Below are 12,548 nucleotides of genomic sequence, written 5' to 3'. Positions count from 1 at the left end.
ATGGATACATCTATTTATTCTTGACAGCTATTCTCTGGCATCATAATACGATTACATGACATCCTTTTAGTAGTGCATTCCAGCTCATCATAACTCGCTGCATCTTCTGTCTTGTTGTTTTACCAATTACTTTAAAGTTTCTTTCAGTTACTTAGCCTTAAACAAAGGGAGACAGAGTAAATAGGAAGAAACAATGAAAATCTCTCAATTTGAATACCTCCAATAAATGCCGTTCTCTCCGTTTGGAAAGGAGCTTCTTCTGTTTCTCCACATTACTGAAGTACCTAATTCCTGATACCACGCTAGAAAATCTGCTCTGCACTTTCTCCAAATCCTCAATAAGGTTATAGTGCCTAGAATTAAACACAACATTTAATTTGAGGTCTACCCAGTAATTTATAAATACATTGTAATTTCTTTGCATTAAATTGATTTACCTCTATTTATAAAGTCCCTTGAACTTTTAACGGTCTTATCAAACTTCAAAGGTTGAGGAACATAATTCCCATGTTCATGCAACCACTTTAAGTTTGTGCCATTTAGTGTATGCAGTTTTGTTTCTACTCATTGTTCTTACTAAAATGAATCACTACTTTAATTCTTGAAGGCTGTGAGTTGAGACCCCATTCAAGTATCTAAATGAGTTTTCTGCTGAAGTTCTGAGTGCAGAGTACAAAGACTTCGAGGAAGGCATCCTTTGAGGACTACATTTTATTACTATGGCATAATGGGAAAGAAGTTAAAAGCAAAACTAGGGAGATGGAGACATCTGACATTTTTTTATAACTTGAATGTTATTCATGGAAATGCTTTTCCTTTATCAAAGGGTTGAGAGAGTTAAAAGAAACTGCTTGAAACTGTAGTAGCTCATAATTGCTGATGTTAAATTGGGTATGTCAACCATTCTTGTTTTCCAACTATTAGAATATTATGTTTGATTTTTATTAATTAGTGAAATTTTGTGCCCACAACTGACATTAAAATAGCTAATACTAAAAAATATTTCTTGTTAAGTGTCACAGTGGAAGAGATTTTTTTAAGCATGATGGCACAGATTGATTCATACTTGGACAAAGAAGTTGACATGAGGGAAATTATTTGGTATTGGCATTATCACTTGAGTGGAGGTTACTGTCACGGTGATTTGTGCTAACCAGTTAAGAGTAACTAGTAAAGATATTGAACTATTTTGATGGAGATGACATCATAAGAATGATTTTCCTTTGAAGTTCACTTGAGTTTTCATCACATGTTTTATGACCTGTATCAAACCATAACAATGTTATTCTTGCTGGATACCAGAAGTATCTGCCATTGAAAATGTGGATATAATCAAAAAGACAATTAAGAATGGAATGATGTTCTGCATCACATTTACCATTATTACTGCCATAGTACTGCTGGCTATCAGCCCCAATCGCATACAATACACTGGCAGCTTTGCTAAGCTGATTCCTCCAGCTGGTTAATTCCTTCACTGATAGGTGTATGATTCCCATGTGTGTACCTTATTTCAGGTGTTGAGATGAAAATTTGTTCAGCCATACTAGCTCTTAACGTGCTGCCAATCCAAATTGATCTTAAGTACAAAGCGACTGGCAGATGATAACCTGCCATGTTGCAAATATCAAAGAAACAATCAAGTCTACAGTTGCACAATAACAAAGCTCACCATGCAAGAGAACATGTACCCTTCTATAAGGAAAAGCTTTCATGTATATAGCACACTTCATGGCCTCAGAGCTTTACAACCATTAAAGTACTCCCAAAATCTACTCGCTATTGCAGTGTAGAAGAAAAATACAACTTATTTACACATAGCAACTTCCTGTAACTGACAATGCAACAATCTGTACTAATTATGAGAGATAAATATTAACTGGATCAAGATGGGGAAGCCCTTTTCCTTCTTTGAAATATTTACATGTACCTGAGAGCAAACGGCCCTGAGTTTAACCTCTCATACTCAAACACCACTTTCCACTGTGTTGCAATCTTTCAGCCCTACAGGTTACGTTGTATTTTAACTCACTGCCTTCTGACACAAAGTTAAGACTTCTACCCATGGAGCCAGAGTTGAAACTTAACTAGTTTAAAGTTTATGTAGAAAAATAGCAAATATAGACAGGAACAAAACAGTGGGCTCAAGATATTTCTAATGCACTGACCTAGATCCAAACATGTAAAGCCAGAACTTGGTTTATGTATCTGTATTTGATTTGAGATGTATGCTGAGCCATTTATCTGTATGCAAGCAAAATATAGTGATTCTGTGATTCAAAATACTGCAGTTTTTGAAAAATATTTGGTTTTGAGATTTTAATTTTTAAAAAGTCAAGATGTGAGAGTCAGGATTATTGATCTTTACTAGACCCCACAGAAAGAGCTGCCAGTTAGCAACTCTGGCTCAACTATGACACTGGACAATGATTGTGTACAAATATAGGATTGTAGATATTGATTAAACGTTGCCATGACAAATTTTCACTTTTAAGATTAACATGGTATTTACATCACCGACATTTAAGCGTGCATTTTGAAATTATTATTTTGAAATTAATTATTATTTTGATATCGAGCTCCTACTACTACAGACAGTATTGGATTTAAAAAACACATGAGATATGTTTTCTGATTTGCTTCCATAGTCCCTCTGCAGCCTCTTGTTTGATGACCAAACAGCTTTGGAGCTTTATTGTAAGAGACAGCAGAGGACTGCGTTACCTGATTTCTGTCTGCACAAGACATAGATGAATGGTCACTGACAGTGCATAGGTCACGTGTGAGGAGTCCAAGGTCACATGCTTTACATGCAACCTGATGTGCCTGTCACCCTGCATCAGAGCACTCCTGTGGTAATATGGCGGCATGATGAGCTGATCACTAAGACACCAGGCCTGGCATTTAAACTTGCTGCTCCAACTCCCACAGAGTCAAATTATCAGTAAATTATTATAAGAAGTGTAACAACAGCAACAGACTGTCATGACCATAGTCTTTTCCAAATGGACCCATGGGTGGCGCCATATTAAATCTTGTGCTTCAGTCCTGCTGCGCTGAGTGGGATTTCTCTTGTACTTTACAACAGCAGGAGTTTAATTGGGCAGCAAAAAATTTACATAGAAAATACATTAACCGCACACTGTTTTCTTGGACCAGGCTCCGACAAGGGTAACAAATGTGAAAGATTTCTTGGGTAAATGCAGTTCAAAGCATTGACTAAATTAAAAAAAAATTAATGAAGTTGTCGCCAACTTAAGTCTAATATGCAGACATTTTACTAATGGGAATGTGAGCAGTGACAAGAACCATTAAAGAGACATTGCCGGCTGTTGGGAGAGTAAAAAAGTGCTCTTATGAAAGAAAAGATACAGCAGTAAGATGAATTTTGCAGAAATATATTGAGAATAAAAGACAGATGACAATGTTATATGTCAATGACAAGAAGTGTAGGAGTTAGATACTAATTTTATTATTTGTCTAACCCCTCCACTGCCCCCACACTTGGAGATACGTAACAATATTCTGCCAGCTGATTGTACATTGTTCTTGCAACCCAGCTAGTGATTCTGTAGTAATATCTGGATAAATACTGTACAATGTTAGTGCACTCAAGTAGAAGTCAGAACCATACCAATCAGAAGGGCTTTGACTCAAGAGCAATGATTCAATAGTTCTGCCAATGCATTCTTTAGTTACATGATGTATTGTGTACCTCTACCTGAATGAGATTGCATATCAAGCATAACAGTAGGTTTACTCCATTCATGGTGTCCTCCATTTTCTAGTCTTTAATTAGTAATAGTTGGAGCTTCAGAAGTGTTACCCAATCTCATTATTTATTTGGTTGTTACCTTTTTCTAATTGTTCTTCGATTGACAAGCTGGCTGCTCAGGACCACGAGCACAGGAGTGGCAGATGACTTAGAGATGGTCAATAACGCATACAAATGTAGTCAGCATGGAAGTTGGTCTGTTGAAAATAAAAATAAAGCCCATATATTTTAACGTTCAAATAGTCATTGAAGTAATGCAGACTGGAGTTGCACATTGGAACCTGATGGAGTCACAGGTGTGGCAGACTTCACAGGGTTCCAATGCGCAACTCCAGTCTGCATTACTCCAATGACTATCTGCACATCAAAATATATGGGCTTTATATGGGTTGCCCAGGAAATTGAAGATTCCAATGGACAAGCCCGCTGCTTCTCGAAGCCTTCAAAACAAATCTTTAACATTGGAGAATTTGAAGGGTTCCACCTCCGCTAAGTTAATAGTTGCCCAGGAAAGAATAGACAATTAAAAACCTAAAAAAAGAGCAACAAACTGCAGATTCTGGAAATCAGAAACAAAAATCAGAATTTACTGGGGATACTCAGCAGGTCCAGCAGCATCTGTGGAAAGAAAGCTGAGTTGATGTTTGGGGCCAGTGACCCTTCTTCAGAACTGATTGTAGCTAGGAAAAGGTTGGTACATGTGCTGAGGATGGGGCAGGAATAAACAAATTGTGGAGATAGAGCCCAGAGAGAGAGAAAACAGTTTTGATAAAGGATTGAGTAAAGGTCAGAATCAATAGCTGCTAATCGGGACCATTACTGTCAACAATGGGTTTCTTGTGGTAGCAGCCCATGTGATGACAGGGTCTGATGTGTGGGTGTCGGGGAAAGAAATGGAAGATGGTGCTCAGGCCCTAAAATTATTGAACTCAATATTGAGTCCTGAAGGCTGCATTATCCCTAAGTAGAAAATGAGAGTCTGTTCTTCCAGCTTGCACAAATCTTCTTTGGAGCACTGCAGCAAGCCTGAGACAGAGATGTTGGCCAGGGAACATGGTGATATGTTGAGGTAGCAGGCAACTGGAAGCTCAGAGTCATTTCTGCGGACAGAACATCAGTGTTCTGCAAAGTGGTTGCCCAGTCTGTGCTTTGTCTCCCCAGGGTAGAGGAGACCACATTTTGACCAAAGAATACAGTAGACTACATGGAGTGAAGTACAAGTAAATTGCTGATTCACCTTGAAGATGTGTCTGGGCCTTAGATGGCGGGGAAGGAGGAAGTGAATGGGCAGATGTAACTCTTTCTGCATGGAATTGCATGGAAAGGTGCCATTGGGTGTGGGGAGGCATTAGTAGAGAAAGAGTGGACCAGGGTGTGCCAGAGGCAACAGTCCTTATGGAAGGCTGACAAGGGAGTGGGGGAATATGTATCTGTGGTGGAGTCCCACTGGAGGTGGCAGAAATGGCCTTTGGATGTGGATGCTGGTGAGATGGTAGGTGATGACCAGGGGTACCCTATCAATGCTGTGGGAGGGAAGAGAACGGGTGAGGTAGGATGTGCAGGAGACAGGGTCGGACATAGCTGAGGGCACTGCCAACCACAGTGGTGGGGAATTGTCACTTGAGAAAGAAGCTGAATATTTCTGAGGCCATCTTGTGGAGGTTGTCACCATTGGAACTGATGTGACGGAGATGGAGCAACTAGAAGAATGGACTGGAGTCTTTACAGGAAGCGGTGATGTAAGGGTGTATAGGTGCTGAGCTAAAGTTCCACCTTTACCCATGAGGACATTCATCACAAGAGTGGGCATGAACTATGAAGCATGGCCCTCCTGCTTTGGATACCATGGTCTGGGTAAGATGAATGAGAATGGACAGAGACTATTGATCTTTGCTGCTACCACAAGCTTTATGGGACTGGAGCTTCTTTCAGAGCAAACCATGCCACAAAGTGCCCTGCAGACAGCCAAAATCAGGCTATTTGTACCAGCTGAATATGATCATTATCAGATATAACTCTGTAAACAGCATCCTCAACACATGCAACTGCAACACTGTTAACTGTGATACTGCTCACTCCCTAGTGTGTAAATGGATAATGATGTGACCCTTGAAGTTTTTTCATTCAAAGCAGAAATGCTGTCCTCATCAACATCAGCCACTTCACCTACTCAGACGAAAATAAAACAGCAGTTCAATGAATCAATTCAAAAGGCATTTTCTAGCATTCCCACAGAGTACAGCAGTGAAATGGAACTTACTTTGAGACAATACCATACTCTCGATATACAGGAAATGAGAGCGGAAATATGCTACAAAACAGAAGTTGCTGGAGAAACTCAACAGGTTTGGCAACTTCTGATGAAGAGTCACCAGACTTGAACCATTAACTTTGCTTTCTTCCCACAGATGCTGCTAGACCTACAGAGTTTCTCCAACAATTTCTGTTTGTGTTTCAGATCTCTAACATCTGCAGATCTTTGTTTTATTTCAGTGGAATCATGCTGACTAGTTGAGGTCAACGTCACTATAACAGAATCTGTCATTAAAACAAAGCATCCACTCCCATTAATACTCACAAGGGGTCTGAACAAGAAGGCCCTGAATGCACCAAGAGTTGCTTGAGGTAAAGTCCAATGAACTGCGAGGTGGTGTTCCAATGACTACTGGTTTGTCAGAATTTGCCAGAATATCCAAATATCCTTTGACACAGGAAATGTCTTTGGTATGTATGAGAGATCGAAAATGCAACAGGTCCAACAGCAAAGAAAACAGCTCCATTGAAAACAAAGGTGCAATAGGGGACATCATTGACTGTAAGAAATGGTTGGAACATTTGCTTTGATTTGTACTCAAGGGAGAATAGTGTCATCAAGAAAAATCTTAACACTGTAGAAAGCTTGCCTTTCAAGGCAGAGTTAAATATCAAACCTGCAGTGGATGAACTTAGCAAAGCTATTGACTCACTTGCCATGATGGAATACCATCTGAGCTCATCAAATACAGGAAATCAGCCTGCTTACAACATCTGCACATACTTCTGGTTCTGTTGGACGGAGGTGACTGTGCCCCAGGATATACCTGATATCAGGACTGTGACCCTGTATCAGTACAAGAGTGACCACAGTGACTGCAGTAACTATTGAAGAATCTCCTAGCTGAACATCAGGGAAAGTGAATTTGTCCATGTTATCCTTGTCAGACCACAGATCCTGGCTAAACACATCTCCCACAGATCCCAGTGTGGTTTCAAACTGGAGGATCTACAGCTGACATGATGTTCTCAGTGTGGCAGCTGTATGTGAAATGCCATGAACAAAGGAAATCGCTATATATTGTCTTCATCAATTTCACCAAGACATTCAGCCATGTGAGCAAACGTGCTCTAAGGAAATGGGTTGGCTGACAAAGCTGCTCAATCTCCTCTTAACATGACAACACATTGGTAAAGTCATCTATGACAGGGCAAAGTTGGAACCCTTTGAAATCTGTAGTCAGGTAAAGCAATTGTGTATTGTCACCAACACTCTTTGGCATATTCTCTCTTTGTTGTTGGCAATTGTCTTCAGGGAGAATCTGCTTAAAATCCAGAACTGATAGGAAGCTGCTCAGAGATAGTAGGAACTGCAGATGCTGGAGAATCCGAGACAACAAGGTGCAGGGCTGGATGAACACAGCAGGCCAAGCAGCATCATAGGAGCAGAGAGGCTGATGTTTCGGGCCTAGACCCTTCATCAGAAAAGGGGGAGGGGAAGGGGGTTCTGAAATAAATAGGGAGAGAGTGGGAGACGGATAGAAGAGGGATAGAGGAGAGGATAGGTGGAGAGGAAACAAACAGGTTGCAGTGGGAGAGAGATCCCTTGAGGTTTGTCCGGAGGGAGGAGGGTAACTTCTTCAGGCTAGCAACCCGTTTGTTTCCTCTCCACCTATCCTCTCCTCTATCCCTCTTCTATCCGCCTCCCACTCTCTCCCTATTTATTTCAGAACCCCCTTCCCCTCCCCCTTTTCTGATGAAGGGTCTAGGCCCGAAACGTCAGCCTCTCTGCTCCTATGAAGCTGCTTGGCCTGCTGTGTTCATCCAGCCCTGCACCTTGTTGTCTCGGATTCTCCAGCATCTACAGTTCCTACTATCTCTGATTCAATTTTAACCCCACTGCGAAGCCTCTTCTAAGGATGCCTAGCCTGAAGAAGTTACCCTCCTCCCTCCGGACAAACCTCAAGGGATCTCTCTCCCACTGCAACCTGTTTGTTTCCTCTCCACCTATCCTCTCCTCTATCCCTCTTCTGTCCGCCTCCCACTCTCTCCCTATTTATTTCAGAACCCCCTTCCCCTCCACCTTTTCTGATGAAGGGTCTAGGCCCAAAACGTCAGCCTCTCTGCTCCTATGATGCTGCTTGGCCTGCTGTGTTCATCCAGCCCTGCACCTTGTTGTCTAGGAAGCTGCTCAGCCTTGTTTGCCTGTGATCCAAGAAAATATGCACCAAGTTCTCCCCAGAGAGTTGCTGTATGTTGGTGCTGATGCACTGACATATGAAGGAAGATGTGTAGCAATAAATAGATGTTTTTCCTATCTGTAAAGAGTTTGACCATTCGCACAAAATGTCTTGATCTAGGATGTTTTCATCCCACCATTTATTAGCATTGACCATGCAACACTGAAATTTATTAATAGCGTCACAAATCTGGACTACACAATCTGTAGCAATGTATCACTTACTGCTAAAAGCTGCAGCTATGTTCAGGCTGAGTAAGAGAATGTGGGTCAGCAGGAATCTGACTGTGAACACCAAGTCTGAACCTGCATTGTCAGTGTATTCCTCCACAGTGGTGAGACCCAAACAATATCCTGGCGGAAGAAAAGGCTGGAAGGCTTCAATGTTCATTGTTTCAGATATATCTTTGGCATCTCTTGCCAGGCCAAGCTACCCTGCTCAGAGGTCCTGGAGTGTACTAATTGCACCAACAGACACTTGTTGCTAAGCCAACAATATCTGAGTTGGCTCAGCCATGTTTATCAGATAAATGATGGGCATTTACGCAAAGACCTTCCGTATATTGACCTTCATTTTCTGAAGAAGGGTCTTGACTCGAAACGTCAGCTTTCCTGCTCCTCTGATGCTGCTTGGCCTGCTGTGTTCGTCCAGCTCTACACCGCGTTATCTCTGTATATTGAATTGGTCACTGTATCAGGACCTCCTGGGCATCCATACTGCCACTATAAGGACACCTACAAATGAGAACTGACGATAGTTGACATTGACAATTACAACTGATTAACAACTATTGCCAGCCATAACTTCTGGAGGCTGACTGTGAGGAAGGGCATGGAGGGAGCGAATGGAAATAAAAAGCCCAACTGCTGATAACATGGCTCAGAAATATGGGAGGCCAGCAACATTTGCGCTTTCTCAGCCCAATGTCTTCCTCTGCAGCAAACGCAGCAGAATCTGCAATACCTGAGTGGGACTCGTGAGCCACACAATATTTTGTGTAGGTGTCATTTTCATTCAGTTTCATGAGGGTATTCACTTCGCAATGCCTAGAGTTTTTTTGTACGATCATCCCAAATTGATCTCATAAGCTACTTACCCCACCCCTAATTCACCAGGCTTATCCAATCCTAGCTTGATTCTCTCACTCATTGTAGCGTGTAGCACTTGTCACTCCTGGATAACCTGGGGATCCCCACTGCCAGTGCCGTCTTTAAGAGATATTGTGCACCTGATCAAATGGTCAGGCAGGAGCTGCCCTGCACGGTTAGTGACATGGCAGAGAAGGGAAAATTGACATCCCAATTTCCAGCAGAGACCTGGAGCTCCTGGTGGATAGTGTAGCGGAGAGGAGGAATGTCCTGTTCCCACAGGACCTGGAAAGGAGACCTTGACACCAGATCCTGCCAGTCTCGTCCAAGGTTGCCACCCAGGTCAGTGCAATCTGGAGGAATGCCCAGCAGTGTAGGAAGAAAGCCAATGACCTCCTCTGTTCTGCCAAGATCAGTCCCACCAACTTCTCACTGCCACTTCACGTTCCCTTGATCTCTGGTATTGCGCACACCTGCCTCCAAGTGTAATGCTCTACCGCTCAGTATTGAACACATGGATTGCAGCCTCTAAAGAAAAACAAAATATTTGTATTTATTTACCAACTTTCACAACCATTAGACAGACCAAAATGTTTTAAAGCCAATTAAGTACTTTTGAAGTTTAGTCACTGTTGCTTTGTAGGAAACCTAGGCTAGGAGAGGGAATTTGAATGGATTTCTGGCTGGAAATGGCAATGATTTTAACTGTGTCATCAAACTCTTACAGCTCCAATTCCCAGCCAGAATGAGTGAAAAGCATCTTCCACTGTCTGGAAAATGAATAGACTTTTGGCTACTCACCAGACCTTGGGTAAGTTTGATGCTTAGTTGCCTAGTTCATAAAGAGCACATTAAATTTGATGCACAATACAATGCAGTTTGCATAATACTGAGTTTGTTTAATTTTTGTCTGGAATGATAGTAATTAGCAAGCGATATCAGTCATTAGCTTATGGCTAGTTAATATATGCATCCTTCACAGGTTATCTAGTTGACACCTATTTCTGAATTCTTGATTATAAAGGCCACATGTGACTGCATGAAAACTTCTATTTGAAAAGAAAGCTGAAAATTACATTTTCTATTATTTAATACCCTGCAGAACCTCTTCCCCTTCTTGCTCCTGAGAAAGTTCTGTGCAACTTGAAAAAACCAAAGTTACACTGTAGTGCGAAGGTCCTTCCCACAATTATTTTGTAATTGGCACAAAAAGTATTCCCAGGCAGTTTATGTAGGACTGCAGAGTTGCAGTTTGCTCAATGGGTTTATATCCCTAACTTAGGCTTTTTTTTTGCTGTACAATTTACACAGGGTGGTGGTTGACTTACTAGAGATGGGAGGTTTTGAACCTTTTACTTTCCTTACTTCCTTCAGACTCCGTTGTCATCAGGAAGGATGGCTTGAAGGCACCTCGAAGCTACTCACAGTATGCGGTCTTGGACCTGGACTAATTCAGGGCATCAGTGTTTAATTAAACTGCAGTCCAGTTGTTTCCCTGGTAAAATGAGTGTGGGAAGGGAATGTGTGTCAAAAGAGACATGCTCCTCGCTGTGTGCGCTTATTGTCATACCAGGCCTAATATATTGTGGGAATTCCCAGCACTCAAATGATAAGAGTATTAAAAATGCCACATAAAAGAGGCACTCCAACAGCACAGGTTACTGTAGCTCTGTATTGCATTAGGCTGTCACATTTACTTTGTTATTGCTATATTCAGTGTGGCATAAGTACATTAAGCTCTTTTCATTTTGCTGTGGAACATTTATTGTTCACCTGAAGTTAAGTATTGTATTATTTTCTTTTTGTTTTATAGCTGTTTGTTTGGACTTGTGCCTAAAAAGAAAATAAAATTATTGGAAAATAACAAAGTACAGTTGACAGTTTTTGTTACAACGGAACTGAAAGATTTTATGAAAGCTGACAGCCTAGGTCACAAATTTCTCAGTGGCCTCAATTGCTTTTGTTTCATATACTTCTAAATTCAGTTTGACTTTACCACGCAGTAAGTAAGTTAATTAAGGCTGAAACATCTGAAGTACCCCCGCCTTGTAGAAGTGTAGAATAGCTTTTTGCAATATATCTAATATAGCTTACAACAGATCAGGAATTTTTTATTACTTATCGGAGATACATTCTCAAGTATTCAGTTTGGTTGAATGACAACACAATAGTTCTGTCAGAAAACAAAAATGGATTGTCAATAGAAATAGTTCAGAGTATTAATCCATGCCACAGTGTTTCACATGTTTTTTTGAGAATGATGGTAAAAATGTTTGTGCCTACCAGGACTGAATGTATTGAAATTAATTCTTAGTAAATTAGTAATATATTTAGAATTCGTAGTTAAATACAGATGCTGTGCAATTTGCATATTGCCAGTTTGATTAATTATTAGTTCAAAATGAACAATCCATTACTAGTCAACTTCTCATAATTCTTCATTAACTCAAAGACCTCACCTTTTACCTTCTGAACTTGCGTTTTTTAATGCCCTAACTTTTAATATCTCTATTTATAAATTTTTAATCTTCCAGCCTGATAACATGCCAATGAAACCCACCCTTTTAGATTTTTCCTATATTGTGTGCCTAGAGCTTTATATGCATTCTAGTTGCAGCTTAACTGAGAACAGTATAAGTTCAACATTATTTCTTTGCATTTATATTCTATTCATCTTAAGGAAATATTAAGGAATCAATTCTCCCTCTTTTAACACTCACTACTTCCGATGCCACCATTAATGTAGTTTGCTCTGCTCTCCTATTCCACTCGAAATCTTACCATATGAAGTTGGCTGTCTCTTTTTGTCCCACTTCACAATTTTCTACAATGAACATCTGCCCATTTTTCTGGTGTGCAAACATCCTTCTTCCATCATGCACAATTATTGTCACAAAATGCAATCACTCTTGTACCTCTATTTGATGTTATCAGCATGCTTTGACATTCTTCACTTGATTTCAAAATCCTAATCACTTAGATGTATTTTTATTTAATAAAAGTGGACGGAGATTGCTGTGGAAAATCACTAATGCTCATGAGGAATGGATTAAGACTTCCCAAACCCTTATACATTCTTCATCCATTAATCTAGAATGAATTAAACTCCAAAATGAAAATTAATCTGCATCAATCCCCTACAACACTCAGTTTATATGAAGAAAGCTACTTGATGATCAAAGAACACTCTAT

Source organism: Rhincodon typus, chromosome 1, assembly GCF_021869965.1.
Source record: "Rhincodon typus isolate 14 chromosome 1, sRhiTyp1.1, whole genome shotgun sequence".
NCBI classification, from domain to species: domain Eukaryota; kingdom Metazoa; phylum Chordata; class Chondrichthyes; order Orectolobiformes; family Rhincodontidae; genus Rhincodon; species Rhincodon typus.
This window is presented reverse-complemented; position numbering follows the sequence as displayed.